This window comes from Pongo abelii, chromosome 5 (assembly GCF_028885655.2).
Source record: "Pongo abelii isolate AG06213 chromosome 5, NHGRI_mPonAbe1-v2.0_pri, whole genome shotgun sequence".
Classification (NCBI taxonomy): Eukaryota; Metazoa; Chordata; class Mammalia; order Primates; family Hominidae; genus Pongo; species Pongo abelii.
In genome coordinates, this window is record NC_071990.2 from 90,765,513 (window position 1) to 90,782,689 (window position 17,177).

The window sequence follows — 17,177 nt, forward strand, 5'->3', positions numbered from 1 at the left end:
TAAGCTTCCACAACTAAGCTAAAATAATCTTTGCCATAAGTCCGAGATAAGTTGCATTGAATTTGGGGTAGTTAAGCTGTATTTCTCAAAAGTCAAAACCAAGTCAGTGGGTTCACCAAATTCTTTTGGTTACTTCAAATATCATATTACCAATACCAAAAACTTCTCAGGCCCACAGGACTATAATCCCATGTAAAAACACTAAAAGGATGGTGATGCAAGAGGTATCCCACTGTGAAAAATTTCTTTTACATACTTTCTAAAATTAATATTTCTTTCCAAGTACACAGGGTTTTGTCTGTCACTTATTTTGCTTTTTAATCATGAGGCACTAAAAGTTGGCACATTTTTAAAGGCTCCAGCTTCCATGGACTTTTAAAATTTCCATTCATTCCCATAGTCTTACAGGCTTCTCTCCCCTAAAAACCACGAGGACTCTGTTCATATCTGCTCCCCTGCTCCACTATGATCAAAGATATTCCTCCGTATCTCTGTGTAATCCTCAAAACAGGAAATAAAGACCCCAAAATGAAGCCTCAGTATCTCATGTCTTCCCCAGTGTACCATCCACGTCTGAAAGAGTGAAAGCTCTGTTTTAGAATGACTACTGGATGCCAATGAGAGCTCTGGATACCTTGACATGGATAAACGAAAACACACTCAAAAAAGAGCAAAATTGTGTGGAAACTTGGAAACATGGAAAGATTCAGTCATTTAAGCATCTAAGAAACATTTAGTGTGTGTCTACCACATGCCAGCCACTTTGCTAAGTGCTAGGTCACAAACACAAGCCTCTGGAGCTCATAATATAGTGGCTAATGAGACAAATGCCATCAAGGACAGATGAGACTCTTCCCAGCAATGGCAATGCCTGAACTGAATTCTCAAGGACAAAACAGAAATTATCTAAGAGAAGGCACAGAGGGAGAATCAGTTAATATTTGTGGATCCCTAACTGCATTCTCCCTTGTAAGCTTGGTACTTGGTATACAAAGATGAATATGGTACACCTCCTCCCCAAAAGAAGACAAAAGACATAGTAGCTATTTTGAAATCTCAAAGGAGCTAGCTAGAAGCAGCATCTGATTTTTCTGGGTGAACCTGTGGGTGATATCAATATGGAAGGTACTAAGGCAGGAGCACACTGGAGAGTTGATTCCATGGGCTCTTTCAGATGTTTTTTCCACAGACCTATAGAGACGCTTTTGTAAAAAAAAAAAAAAAACAACATTTTTGAATGCATCAGAGCTACTAGAATTAGGTGACTTTTTTTTTTTTTAAACACTGTAATTACAAGAATAAAGGGAAGGATGAAGCTAAACCATATTCTTATGCCCAAGCAACTCATTAACAGAGGCCAAGCCCAGGCCAATTGCCCAGGTAATTTCTTTCTTTCTTCTATTTTTTTTTTTTTTTTTGAGACAGTGATTCACTCCTGTCGCCCAGGCTGGAGTGCAATGGCATGATCTTGGCTCACTGCAACCTCTGCCTCTGGGTTCAAGCGATTCTCCTGCCTCAGCCTCCTGAGTAGCTGGGATTACAGGCATCTGCCATCACACAGGCTAATTTTTGTATTTTTAGGGGTTTCACCATGTTGGCCAGGCTGGTCTCGAACTCCTGACCTCAGGTGATCCGCCCGCCTTGGCCTCCCAAAGTGCTGGGATTACAGGCGTGAGCCAATGCGCCTGTCCTGCCCATGTTATTTCTACAAACCTTTATCCTCTTGGTGCTTTCAGGAAGTTATCAGGGATTGGGGCAGAGGTGGGAGGGGCCTATAATGTAACTGTTTTGTGCCATACAGCCAGGTTCCTTTCCGGTTGCTGGTGAGAATCCAACGTTAGCTAGAGTTATACTGGCACTTCCATGGTCCTGGAAAGGCCTTGGAAAGGCTGAGGCAGGCAAATGCTTCTCCACAGATGCCCTACCCCACCTCGTTCATTTTCTTGGATGTCAGTGCTCTTCTGCTGACAGAACCTATACTTCGAGCCCCATTTCCCTGAATCACTTCTTTCCTCTACTCATACAGCGTCCTTGATGAAGCTGAGCACCTTCGAGTGTCCGCAGTTTTTGAAAGCTGTGACTGTCTTATAATAACCCATCCTGACGTTCCTAGGAGTATTTATATTCTGAGGGTGAGTTAAGTTAGTGGATAATTGTGGAAAAGAAAGGCCTTGTCAGTGCCTCCTGTAGAGTCACACCATCAAACCCTGGGGTATGCTGGGGCCTGAGTTCTCTCCGGCAGACCCCAAAACCAGAACTTGGGTTGGCACTCCACTTTATTTTCCAAGTTATGGATCTCAGGGCTGGCAAATACAATCCTAGACAATTGATTCTCAAAGGTCTCAAATCATCTGGTGTCTAAAGGGCTAATCGAGGGGCTCCCCTGAAAGTCTCTTGGTAAATCTCTCCTTAAAGATTTCAAATAAAACCTGAAGCAAACAGAGCACCTGTCTAGATGATAAGAGGCCTGATTCATATTCCATTCTATTGCTGACTTGTGACACCAGAAATTCAGTTGTAGCTTTTCTGTGGCATATTCCGTGAAGTGAGGGTACAATAACCGAGATTAGTTTTAGGTCTAGGTCTATTTTTTTTTATTTATATATTTAGAGACAAGTTCTCACTCTGTTGCACAGACTGGTGTGCAGTGGTGTGATCATAGCTCACTGCAGCCTTGAATTCCTGGGCTCAAGGAATCCTCTTGCCTCAGCCACCTGAGTAACTAGAACTACAGGTGTGCATAACCATGTGCAGCTAATTTTTGTGTTTTTCGTAGAGACAGGGTCTCACTATATTGCCCAGGCTGGTCTTGAACTCCTGGCCTCAAGCAATCCTCCTGCCTCGGTCTCCCTTGGGCCTAAGCCTTCATGCTGCCATGGCATGTCATCACACATGGTATTTCATGCTTGTTTCAACCAGGAACCAGGGCAAAGGAAAGGTCTTTGGTGTCAATGCAATACAAAACTTTATGTTAATTTGCCATTGTGGCAGTTCCTAGGAAAGATCCTAAGAACTTCTGGGCAAAAGGCTGAAGAAATATAATGGTTTCTTGGGAATTGAGGGTTGAGGTAACATTTCTAAAATGTGCAAAAAAGTTAATTTTGAAAATCTGCTGCTCATTTGTTATAACTTCAGAGTTTCAATTTTAATTATTTTAAAAATTCCCTCTAACAAGCACACTTTCTGAATGACTACTGCCTCATCATTTGGCAGCTAACTCTTGAAACCTTGGCACTCTGAGCAATAATTATGAGTATGTCTTAATGTGTATCCATTGAGTTACTGCTTGCCTGGGAAGAAGCTGAAGGATGTAAGTTAAATTTTTGGCTCTAACACTCACTAGCTCTTTAGATTTGTAACAGCTCTTGCTGACCTTCAGATGCTTTTTCTGTAAAAAGGGGTAAATAGAACCCAACTTGCAGGGTTCTAGTGAGGATTGTGTTAATGTAAGCAAAATGGGGAACTCAAAAGTTCCTTTTGTTGTTATACAGAGAATCCAGAGTAAGCAAAAAATAGCTAGTTGCAGCTATGAGGCCATCTGATGAGAAATGATGAAAAACCAACTCCATATGCACCATCTCAATCTGATCCAATCATTCCATAAACATTTATTGAGTGCTTAGATGCCAAGTTATTATTTTAAGTTTTGTAGACAGTTACTATATTGAACAGGACAGACAAAGTCCCTATATTCTCAGGTCTTATATTCTAGCTGGGAAAAACAGACAATAAATGTATGTAAGTAAACAATAAACTACTAAGTAGTAATAAGTGTTATAAAAACAAAATAGGGTGCTATGATAGGAAGTCACTGGGTGACTACGGATGACAGACCTCTCTGAGGTCATGACATTTAAACTGAGATCTCAATGACGTGAAGGAGAGAGCCATGGGAGGGTCTCTGGCAATGAATCTCTGAGTGGTCTGTGGAACCCCTGGGAATCCCGAGACCCTTTCAGAATGCCAGTGAAGTCAATTTTGTTTTCATGGTCATACTAAGATGCTGTATATCTTTTTCACAGTGTTGACATGAGCACTGCTGGTACAAATGTAATGGTGGGTAAAACTGCTGGCATCTCAGCATGAAACAAAGCAGTGGCACCAAACTGTCAGCTCTTCACTACCATATACTCACCATAGAACAGGGTGCCAGTTTCACTTATAAAGGGACTTGATCAAGCAGTAAAAATTATTATTTGTACTAAATCTCAACACATAACATTTTAACACTCTGTGTGACAAAATGAGATTTGCTCATAAAGTACTTTTGCTGCATACCAAAGTAAGATTGTCATCTCAAGGAAAAGCATTTGTGGGATTAAGTGGCAAGCTGCACAAGTAACTGTTTTCAGAGAACACCATTTTTACTTGAAAGAATGACTGACAAACTAAGGTTACTCAGACCTGGGCATTTGGGAGATATTTTCTTGAAATTGAACAAGGTGAGTGAGCTGTCACTTCAAGGAAAACAACTGACAGTATTTGTTGCCACTGATAAAATCTAAGCTTTCAAATAAAAATGCGATTTTTGGAAAATGTGTATTTCCTACTGTAAGCTTGGCAGCTTCCCCAAATTTGAGAGGCTTTTCTGATAAGACTGATGGTAACATTAATAGGTGATTTTTTTTGAACATTAAAATAGTGTCATCATTTTGAAGATCTGTGTAAGTTGATAAAGCAACATGTTCCAATCATACAAAATCATACTTGGTAAAAGATTTGATGTGCAAGGCAGAGTAATGAATTTTAATATAATGGAGTTTGAAAAGTTCATTGATATGGCTTTAGATTCCATATTGCAACTAACTTTTAAGAAGTTACCACTTGTCAAATTTTAACGTAATAGCAAAGAACACCCACAATATTTGAAAAACCTATTAAAATAACTCTATCCTTGTCCAAATACACATCTGTGCGAGGCTGAATTTTTTCATATAATGAAACAAAAATGACATATCACAAGATTGAACACTAAAAGAGATATTAGAATCTAAATGTCTTCTAGTATGCTGGACATTAAAGGAATTGGGGAAAATACAAAACAATGCCATTCTTTTCACTTTTGTTTTATCTTGAAAAATATAGTTTTTTCATAAAGATATGTTATTCATGTTAACATGTAGTGGGCTTATTATTGTGATTTTAAAATTAACTAATAGATACTTTAAATGCTCAGTTTTAATTTCTAATAAGGTAAATATAGATAGATAAAACCCAAATAAACGAAAGCTCTTTGGGGTTCTCGGTAATTTTTTTTGAGACGGAATCTTGCTCTGTTGCCCAGGCTGGAGTGCAATGGCGCGATCTCGGTTCACTGCAACCTCCATCTCCTGGGTTCAAGCGATTCTCTCCTGCCTCAGCCTCCCAAGTAGTTGGGATTACAGGTGCCTACTACCATGCCCAGCTAATTTTTGTAGTTTTAGTAGAGATGGGGTTTCACCATGTTGGCCAGGCTGGTCTTGAACTCGTGACCTCAGGTGATCCGTCCACCTCAGCCTCCCAAAGTGCTGGGATTACAGGTGTGAGCCACCACGCCCAGTGGTAATTTTTAAGAGTATAAAGGGGTTCTGAAACCAAAATTTTGAGAACAATTGACCTGAGCATATTAAACGATACAATTTTAGTTTATTTAGGTCTTGCATAAGTTCTGTTAGATTTGTTCTGAGGTACTTAAATTTTTGTTATCATCATCAATAACTTTTCAAACATTACTTTTCTGTGTTACTGGTGTATAAGGCAATTAATTTTTATTGATACATATTGTCTATTGATCTTATATCCAGCCACTGTGCTAAACTTTCTCACTGGACTGACTCTTTTACATCAGTCTTACTGTTAGTACAGGGCTGGCAAATTATGATCTGTAGACTAGATACAGTCTACCATATTTTTAAAACAACATTTTATAGGAACAGAGCTATATCCACCCATTTACGTATTATCTATAGCTGGTTTTGCACTACAGTGGCAGAGTTGAGTAGTAGTGAGAGAGACTATGGCCCACAAAGTCAAAAATATTTACTACATGCCTTTTTACAAAAAAAGTTTACCAAACCCTGTATTATGAATGTCATTCACAGAACCAACTTTTGGCTCTGTTGATACCCTACATAGTATTTAAAATTTCAATTTAATTAATTCTGTTCTCATCTTTATTCATCCTTCCTTTCTCGTTCGTCTTTTTTTTTACCTTCTCAAAGTTAGCTTCTTAATTTTCACTTTTTCCTTTTCTAGTAACAAACCTGCACGTTCAGCACATGTATCCCAGAACTTAAAATAAAAAATAAAAATAAAAAAACACTTGAGACTATAAATTTTCCTCCAAGTACAACTTTTACTGTATCCCACAAGTTTTGATATATCATATTTTCATTATCATTCAATTCTAAGTATTTTAAATTTTCCATTATTACATCTTTGATCAATGAATTATTTTAAAATGTTAAAAAATTTCCACATATAAGGGGAATTTTGGGGAGTTTATGTTTTAGTTACTGAATCTAATTTAATTGTATTATGATCAGATAATGTGGTCATTATATTGATTCTTGGAAATCTGTTGAGACTTGTTTTAGGGGCGTAGTATGAGGGCAAGTTTTGTAATTCTTCCATGTGAAGAACACATATATTCTATTTGTTTGATACAAGATTCTATGAATCAAACTATTTAGTTGTACTGCTTCAATTTTATATATCTTTACTAATTATTTGTTATGTGCTTGACCAAGCAATAACTTGGAGAAACATGAAATTTCTCTATAGTTTTATTAATTTTTGTTTTACATGTTTTGATGCAATATAGAAATGTTATACCTTTCCAATGAATTAAAACCTTATCAATATGTAGTGCTCTCTCTATCCTGATTAATGTTTTTTTGTCTTAAAGTCTTTTATCTGTCTATCTATCTATTTATTTTTGAGACAGGGTCTTTCTCTGTTACCCAGGCTGGAGTTCAGTGGCATGATCTTGGCTCACTGCAAACTCCGCCTCCTGGGTTCAAGTGATTCTCATGCCTCAGCCTCCTGAGCAGTTGGGATTACAGGTGCAGGTCAGCATGCCTGGCTAATTTTTCATATTTTTAGTAGAGACAGGGTTTCGCCATGTTGGCCAAGGTGGTCTTGAACTCCTGGCCTCAAGTGATCTGCCTGCCCTGGTCTCCCAAAGTGCTGGGGTTACAGGCATGAGCCACCACACACAGTCCTTAAAGTCTATTTTGACTGATATCAACAAAGCTACATAGCTCCTTTTTGATTGGTATTTGGCTCGAATATGTTTTCCATCCCTTTACTTTTGATCTCTCTTTGTCTTTCTGTGTTAAATGTGTATTTCTCTAAACACTGTATAGCTGAATTGGTATTATATTTTTTAAAAAATCTTCATGTTTACTCTATTTTTTAGCCAGAAAGTTTAGGCCATTTACATATATTGTGATTGCTGATATATCTGCATTTGTTTTTATAATATTATTTTCTATTTGTCCTACTTTCCTATGCTTTATGTATTTTTTCTTTCTTTTTTGATTTTTAAAAATCAGGCTTAGAAGTTATATACTAGTTCTTTTCTTTTAGCAGTTACCCTTGAAATCCAAAGTTAGTAGTTTAACCCCTTCAGAACAACAAAAGGACATTATAATGCAAACTCTGATTATCTCCTTCCTCATATATAGGGAGTTTTACACAATATTTTAAACCAGCAATATTTGTTTAGATTTGCCTACATGTTTACCAGTTTCTTTGCTTACCATTTCTATTTTTCAGACCTTTTGCTATCTCTTTTCTTCTTTCTGAAGCATATGCTTTTTTTTTGTTTCTTTTATAGAGACAGGGTTGTGCTTTGTCATCCAAGCTGGAGTACAGTGGTGTGATCAGGGCTCACTGCAGTCTTCAACTCCTGTGCTCTAGTGATTCTCCCACCTCAGCCTCCTGAGTAGCTAGGACTACAGGTATACATCACCCATTTGGCTAATTTATTTATTTATTTTTGTAGAGCTAGGGTCTCACTGTGTTGTGCAGACTGGTCTTGAACTGGCCTCAAGCAATCTTCCTGGCTTGATCTCCCAAAATGCTGGGATTACAGGTGTGTGTCACCATACCCAGCCTGAAGCATATTCTTTCAAGTTCCTTCAGTGTAAGTCTGCTGGTGGTAAACTCCCTTAGGTTTTGTATGTCTGAAGAAAATATTTCACTCTCATTTTGAAGGTTATTTTTGCTGAAAACACAATTTTAAGTAGAAAATCATTTTCTCTCAGAACTTTGAAAATATTTCACCATCTCCTGGATTTAGTCATTGCTGTTGAGAAGTCTGCTGTCAGTCTAAGTATTGTTCCTCTGTGGATGTGGTCTGTTTTCCCTATGGCTCCTTTTAAGAGAGCTGTCTTCAGTGATTTACAGTCTTACTACAGTATAAAAAGTTGTGAAGGCCTTTTTATTTGTCTGTTTAGATACACTGCTTCCTATATCTCTGAGTCAGTATTTCTCATCAAAAAATTCTGGAATGCTGGTGGGGAGGAGCCAAGATGGCTGAATAGGAACAGCCCCGGTATACAGCTTCCAGCGTGAGCGACGCAGAAGATGGATGATTTCTGCAACTGAGGTATCGGGTTCATCTCACTGGGGAGTGCCAGACAGTAGGTGCAGGACAGTGGGTGCAGCGCACTGTGTGCGAGCTGAAGCAGGGTGAGGCGTCGCCTCACCGGGGAAGCACAAGGGGTCAGCGAATTCCCTTTCCTAGTCAAAGAAAGTGGTGACAGATGGCACCTGGAAAATCAGGTCACTCCCACCCTAATACTGCGCTTTTCCAACAGGCTTAAAAAATGGCACACCAGGAGATTATATCCCGCACCTGGCTCGGAGGGTCCTACACCCACGGAGTCTTGCTCACTGCTAGCACAGCAGTCCGAGATCAAACTGCAAGGTGGCAGCGAGGCTGGGGGAGGGGCGCCCACCTTTGCCGAGTTAGTTGTTTGATTAGGTAAACAAAGCAGCCGGGAAGCTCGAACTGGGTGGAGCCCACCATTGCTCAAGGAGGCCTGCCTGCCTCTGCAGGCTCAACCTCTGGGGGCAGGGCACAGACAAACAAAAAGACAGCAGTAACCTCTGTAGACTTAAATGTCCCTCTCTGACAGCTTCGAAGAGGGTAGTGGTTCTCCCAGCACACAGCTTGAGATCTGAGAACGGGCAGACTGCCTCTTCAAGTGGGTCCCTGACCCCCGAGGAGCCTAACTGGGGGGCACCCCACAGTAGAGGTGGACTGACACCTCACATGGCTGGGTACTCCTCTGAGACAAAACTTCCAGAGGAACCATCAGGGAGCAGCATCTGTGGTTCACCAGTATCTGTTGTTCTGCAGCCACCACTGCTGATACCCAGGCAAACAGGGTCTGGAGTGGACCTCTAGCAAACTCCAACAGACCTGCAGCTGTGGGTCCTGTCTGTTAGAAGGAAAACTAACAAACAGAAAGGACATCCACACCAAAAACCCATCTGTACGTCACCATCATCAAAGACCAAAGGTAGATAAAACCACAAAGATGGGGAAAAAACAGAGCAGAAAAACTGGAAACTCTAAAAATCAGAGTGCCTCTCCTCCTCCAAAGGAACACAGCTCCTCACCAGCAACGGAACAAAGCTGGACGGAGAATGACTTTGACGAGTTGAGAGAAAAAGGCTTCAGACGATCAAACTACTCCGAGCTACAGGAAGAAATTCGAACCAACGGCAAAGAAGTTAAAAGCTTTGAAAAAAAATTAGACGAATGGATAACTAGAATAACCAATGCAGAGAAGTCCTTAAAGGACCTGATGGAGCTGAAAACCAAGGCACGAGAGCTACGTGATGAATGCAGAAGCCTCAGGAGCCAATGTGATCAAATGGAAGAAAGGGTATCAGTGATGGAAGATGAAATGAATGAAATGAAGTGAGAAGAGAAGTTCAGAGAAAAAAGAATAAAAAGAAATGAACAAAGCCTCCAAGAAATATGGGACTATGTGAAAAGACCAAATCTACGTCTGATTGGTGTACCTGAAAGTGACGGGGAGAATGGAACCAAGTTGGAAAACACTCTGCAGGATATTATCCAGGAGAACTTTCCCAATCTAGCAAGGCAGGCCAACATTCAAATTCAGGAAATACAGAGAACGCCACAAAGATACTCCTCGAGAAGAGCAACTCAAGACACATAATTGTCAGATTCACCAAAGTTGAAATGAAGGAAAAAATGTTAAGGGCAGCCAGAGAGAAAGGTTGGGTTGCCCACAAAGGGAAGCCCATCAGACTAACAGCTGATCTCTCGGCAGAAACTCTACAAGCCAGAAGAGAGTGGGGACCAATATTCAACATTCTTAAAGAAAAGAATTTTCAACCCAGAATCTCATATCCAGCCAAACTAAGCTTCATAAGTGAAGGAGAAATAAAATACTTTACAGACAAGCAAATGCTGAGAGATTTTGTCACCACCAGGCCTGCCCTAAAAGAGCTCCTGAAGGAAGCACTAAACATGGAAAGGAACAACCGGTACCAGCCACTGCAAAAACATGCCAAATTGTAAAGACCATCAAGGCTAGGAAGAAACTGCATCAACCAACAAGCAAAATAACCAGCTAACATCATAATGACAGGACCAGATTCACACACAACAATATTAACTTTAAATGTAAATGGGCTAAATGCTCCAATTAAAAGACACAGATTGGCAAATTGGATAAAGAGTCAAGACCCATCAGTGTGCTGTATTCAGGAAACCCATCTCACGTGCAGAGACACACATAGGCTCAAAATAAAGGGATGGAGGAAGATCTACCAAGCAAATGGAAAACAAAAAAAGGCAGGGGTTGCAATCCTAGTCTCTGATAAAACAGACTTTAAACCAACAAAGATCAAAAGAGACAAAGAAGGCCATTACATAACGGTAAAGGGATCAATTCAACAAGAAGAGCTAACTATCCTAAATATATATGCACCCAATACAGGAGCACCCAGATTCATAAAGCAAGTCCTGAGTGACCTACAAAGAGACTTAGACTCCCACACAATGATAATGGGAGACTTCAACACCCCCCATCAACATTAGACAGATCAACAAGACAGAAAGTTAACAAGGATACCCAGGACTTGAACTCAGCTCTGCACCAAGCGGACCTAATAGACATCTACAGAACTCTCCACCCCAAATCAACAGAATATACATTCTTTTCAGCACCACACCACACCTACTCCAAAACTGACCACATAGTTGGAAGTAAAGCACTCCTCAGCAAATGTAAAAGAACAGAAATTATAACAAACTGTCTCTCAGACCACAGTGCAATCAAACTAGAACTCAGGATTAAGAAACTCACTCAAATGTGCTCAACTACATGGAAACTGAACAACCTGCTCCTGAATGACTACTGGGTAAATAATGAAATGAAGGCAGAAATAAAGATGTTCTTTGAAGCCAACGAGAACAAAGACACAACATACCAGAATCTCTGGGACACATTCAAAGCAGTGTGTAGAGGGAAATTTATAGCACTAAATGCCCACAAGAGAAAGCAGGAAAGATCTAAAATTGACACCCTAACATCACAATTAAAAGAACTAGAAAAGCAAGAGCAAACACATTCAAAAACTAGCAGAAGGCAAGAAATAACTAAGATCAGAGCAGAACTGAAGGAAATAGAGACACAAAAAACCCTTCAAAACATTAATGAATCCAGGAGCTGGTTTTTTGAAAAGATCAACAAAATTGATAGACCACTAGCAAGACTAATAAAGAAGAAAAGAGAGAAGAATCAAATAGACACAATAAAAAATGATAAAGGGGATATCACCACCGATCCCACAGAAATACAAACTACCATCAGAGAATACTATAAACACCTCTACGCAAATAAACTAGAAAATCTAGAAGAAATGGATAAATTCCTTGACACATACATTCTCCCAAGACTAAACCAGGAAGAAGTTGAATCCCTGAATAGACCAAAAACGGGCTCTGAAATTGAGGCAATAATCAATAGCTTACCAACCAAAAAAAGTCCAGGACCAGATGGATTCACAGTCGAATTCTACCAGAGGTACAAAGAGGAGCTGGTACCATTCCTTCTGAAACTATTCCAATCAACAGAAAAAGAGGGAATCTTCCCTAACTCATTTTATGAGGCCAGCATCATTCTGATACCAAAGCCTGGCAGAGACACAACAAAAAAAGAGAATTTTAGACCAATATCCTTGATGAACATCGATGCAAAAATCCTCAATAAAATACTGGCAAACCGAATCCAGCAGCACATCAAAAAGCTTATCCACCATCATCAAGTGGGCTTCATCCCTGGGATGCAAGGCTGGTTCAACATATGCAAATCAATAACCATAATCCAGCATATAAACAGAACCAAAGACAAAAACCACATGATTATCTCAATAGATGCAGAAAAGGCCTTTGACAAAATTCAATAACATTTCATGCTAAAAACTCTCAATAAATTAGGTATTGATGGGATGTATCTCAAAATAATAAGAGCTATCTGTGACAAACCCACAGCCAATATCATACTGAATGGACAAAAACTAGAAGCATTCCCTTTGAAAACGGGCACAAGACAGGGATGCCCTCTCTCGCCACTCCTATTCAACATAGTGTTGGAAGTTCTGGCCAGGGCAATCAGGCAGGAGAAGGAAATAAAGGGTATTCAATTAGGAAAAGAGGAAGTCAAATTGTCCCTGTTTGCAGATGACATGATTGTATATCTAGAAAACCCCATCGTCTCAGCCCAAAATCTCCTTAAGCTGATAAGCAACTTCAGCAAAGTCTCAGGATACAAAATCAATGTACAAAAATCACAAGCATTCTTATACACCAATAATAGACAAACAGTGAGCCAAATCATGAGTGAACTCCCATTCACAATTGCTTCAAAGAGAATAAAATACCTAGGAATCCAACTTACAAGGGATGTGAAGGACCTCTTCAAGGAGAACTACAAACCACTGCTCAATGAAATAAAAGAGGATACAAACAAATGAAAGAACATTCCATGCTCATGGGTAGGAAGAATCAATATAGTGAAAATGGCCATACTGCCCAAGGTAATTTATAGATTCAATGCCATCCCCATCAAGCTACCCATGACTTTCTTCACAAAATTGGAAAAAACTACTTTAAAGTTCATATGGAACCAAAAAAGAGCCCACATTGCCAAGTCAATACTAAGCCAAAAGAATAAAGCTGGAGGCATCACGCTACCTGACTTCAACTATACTACAAGGCTACAGTAACCAAAAGAGCATGGTACTGGTACCAAAACAGAGATATAGACCAATGGAACAGAACAGAGCCCTCAGAAATAATGACGCATATCTACAACTATCTGATCTTTGACAAACCTGACAAAAACAAGAAATGGGGAAAGGATTCCCTATTTAATAAATGGTGCTGGGAAAACTGGCTAGCCATATGTAGAAAGCTGAAACTCGATCCCTTCCTTACACCTTATACAAAAATTAATTCACGATGGATTAAAGACTTAAATGTTAGACCTGAAACCATAAAAACCCTAGAAGAAAACCTAGGCAATACCATTCAGGACACAGGCATGGGCAAGGACTTCATGTCTAAAACACCAAAAGCAATGGCAACAAAAGCCAAAATTGACAAATGGGATCTAATTAAACTAAAGAGCTTCTGCACAGCAAAAGAAACTACCATCAGAGTGAACAGGCAACCTACAAAATGGGAGAAAATTTTTGCAACCTACTCATCTGACAAAGGGCTAATATCCAGAATCTACAATGAACTCAAACAAATTTACAAGAAAAAAACAAACAACCCCATCAAAAAGTGGGTAAAGGATATGAACAGACACTTCTCAAAAGAAGACATTTATGCAGCCAAAAGACACATGAAAAAATGCTCATCATCACTGGCCATCAGAGAAATGCAAATCAAAACCACAATGAGACACCATCTCACACCAGTTAGAATGGCAGTCATTAAAAAGTCAGGAAACAACAGGTGATGGAGAGGATGTGGAGAAATAGACACACTTCTACACTGTTGGTGGGACTGTAAACTAGTTCAACCATTGTGGAAGTCAGTGTGGCGATTCCTCAGGGATCTAGAACTAGAAATACCATTTGACCCAGACATCCCATTACTGGGTATATACCCAAAGGATTATAAATCATGCTGCTATAAAGACACATGCACACGTATGTTTATTGCGGCACTATTCACAATAGCAAAGACTTGGAACCAACTCAAATGTCCAACACTGATAGACTGGATTAAGAAAATGTGGCACATATACACCATGGAATACTATGCAGCCATAAAAAATGATGAGTTCATGTCCTTTGTAGGGACATGGATGAAACTGGAAACCATCATTCTCAGCAAACTATCACAAGGACAAAAAACCAAACACCACATGTTCTCACTCATAGGTGGGAATTGAACAATGAGAACACATGGACACAGGAAGGGGGACAACACACACCAGGGACTGTTGTGGGGTGGGGGTAGGGGGAGGGATAGCATTAGGAGATATACCTAATGCTAAATGACGAGTTAATGGGTGCAGCACACCAACATGGCACATGTATACATATGTAACTAACCTGCACTTCGTGCACATGTACCCTAAAACTTAAAGTATAATAATAATTAAAAAAAATAAAAAAAACAAACAAAAAACACAAAAGATAAAACTCTTGACTGAAAAAAAAAAGAAAAATTCTGAGCCACAATCTCTTTAAACATTGTCTCATCTCCATTCTGCATATTTTTGTTCCCTTTGACACTCTAAATAGGCTTATGTTAGGCTTGCTTATTCTGCCCTCCAAACTTTAACCTCTCTTCCTTATAGTTCCATCTCTTTTTCTGTGGTCCATTGCATGAAACTATTTTAGTTTTATCTTCCAGTTCATTAATTAGTCCATTACAAAAAATCTTATTCACTAAATTTTTTGATAATTTTTTTTTTATTACTGAAGGTTTTCTTTAGCTCTTTTGCAGAAGTGACTGGTGATTGTGAGAGACCATTGTTGTTCACCATTTTTGTATTCTATATTTAAGTTAATTTTTCTTTATATAAGGTAGTCTAGTTTCTTCTTATCTGATAATTCAAACATCTAAAGTCCTTGGTGGGGAAGGAGTAATTAACATATTAACGCTAGTTTTGCTGATTTTCACTCATGGTGGTTTGTTTCCTTGTTTGATAATCTTTTTTGAAAGCTCAAGATGCCAATCTGTGAAAAAAAACTAGAAGCCTAAATTACATTTGCTTTATCTGGAATTTAGTGGTACTACCAACCTGGGCTATTTTATCTCCCTTCTAGAATCCCAGGCTTAAACTGGGAGTTGCAGTATGGTCCCCATTTGCACCCCCACATGACTGTCCCACACAAACACAAGGGATGGGCAATTCTGCCTTTTGCGGCTTGTTTACTGTTGACATATATGCACTTAGCTACTTGTATTTTTTTCTTAGATACTTTCATTACTTCCTAGGAGTTCTAAAATGCAACAGAGATACCCCTTGGAGTACAAAGTCTGTTATACTGGCAGAAGAAGAGGTCTTCTTTAAAAGTTTTTAGAAAGTAGGAGAGTGACATCTGATTGTTGCTTTTGAAGAGCTTTTTCTAGATTCTCTTTAAGAATGAACTGCAGGGAGGCAGGAATGAAAGCAGAGCCAGGTAGCAGGCTAATGTAGTAGTTCAGGTGAGAAATCGAAGCAACATGTCTGAGAGAGGTAGCAGAGGAGACAGAAAGAGGTGAAATGACTCGATATCTGATTGGGCATAAAACAGTAGGAGTTTTTGATAGTTTGGATGTGGAAGGTGAGGTACAGGATCCCTGGTTGATGGCTGGTGGTGTCATTTACTGAGATAAGAATAATTGGGAGATGGACAGTTTCCAGTGTTTGTGTAGGTTAGGGTGTGGGTAGAAATTAAGAGTTCTGTTTTGGATATGTTAAGTTTGAAATGATTATCAAACATCCAAGTGGACATGTCAAGTACCCTGTTGGGTATCTAAGTCTGATATTTAGGGGAGAGAGCTGGGCTGAAGATATAAATTTGGGAGTTGTTGCCATAAAGGTTTGGAAGCAGAGGAGATAACAAGTGAGACTGCAGAGAGAAAACATAGGGACAGACTGAGCCCCAGGGCACACCAATTCAGAAACTAACAGAGGAGGAGACAGCAGTGGTGATTGAGAAGGAAAAAAAATCCATGAGAGGAGCTGTCATGGAGGCTCAGAGAAAAGTGGGTTCCAGGAAGAAGGGAGTGATTGACTGTGCTGGAAGCTACTGAGAAGCTGAGGAAGATGAGGCAACAAGGTGGTCATTGGTAGCTTTGTTCTGAACAGTTCTGATGAAGCAGTGGTGTCAGAGACTTTAATGGAGTGTGTCAAGGGTAACAGGAGATGAGTCTAGATAATACCTATAGACAAGAAGTTCGAAGTGTTTTGTGTGAAAGGGAGCAGTAAAGTGGGGTAGAAGCTAAAGGAGAATGTGACACAAGGAAGTTTTTTCCTGGGGCAATATTAAAGATTTTATATACCAATGGGAAAGATTTAGTACAAAGGGAGAAACTGATCATGCAGGAAAGAAAGGGAATATTTTCAGGGAAAATACTCTTCAAATATTAAGCACCCGGAAATCTTTAAGAGGTGATGTGGACCATGTGTGTGGCGTGAGCCATCATATGACCTACAAGACAGAAGGACTAGGACACCTATATTACATAAGGACTTGGAAGCTGAGTAATCTTTATTCGCCAAGTTCTCATGAGGTCTACTCCACCCTAGCTTCAAATTTACCCATGTCATAACGGCTAGTGGTAGAAGCTAAAGAATATATCTGATAATTATGATCTGAAAGTTGTTTGGGTAGTTATAAAAGTAGGCAATTAACTCAATATACAGCTAAAGAGGTCTTAGAGGACTTCTAGTTTGGTCTCCTATTCACTTTAGGCAACTGAATCCTAAAGGTCTTAGAATGGACACCTCACTATCCTTTGGGAATTACTTCTAGGATGCTGTCACCATGCCATGTGTCTAGCACAAATAGCGATTTCCTCTTGTTTTGTGATTAATGGTCATAGGATACAGCTGAACTGTAATTTTCTTCACCCAAACACCTTTATGTATCTGAAATTAGAAATTAACTTTACTTTTTCTTCTCTAAGCCAAACAACC

The 17,177-nt window shown here is 39.4% G+C and overlaps 1 protein-coding gene across 8 annotated transcripts in view; it reads right to left on the minus strand.

Annotated features, from left to right (window-relative positions):
• BACH2 (BTB domain and CNC homolog 2) overlaps positions 1–17,177 on the minus strand; it is a 367,628-nt gene that overhangs the window by 115,380 nt on the left and 235,071 nt on the right. The window lies entirely within an intron of this gene.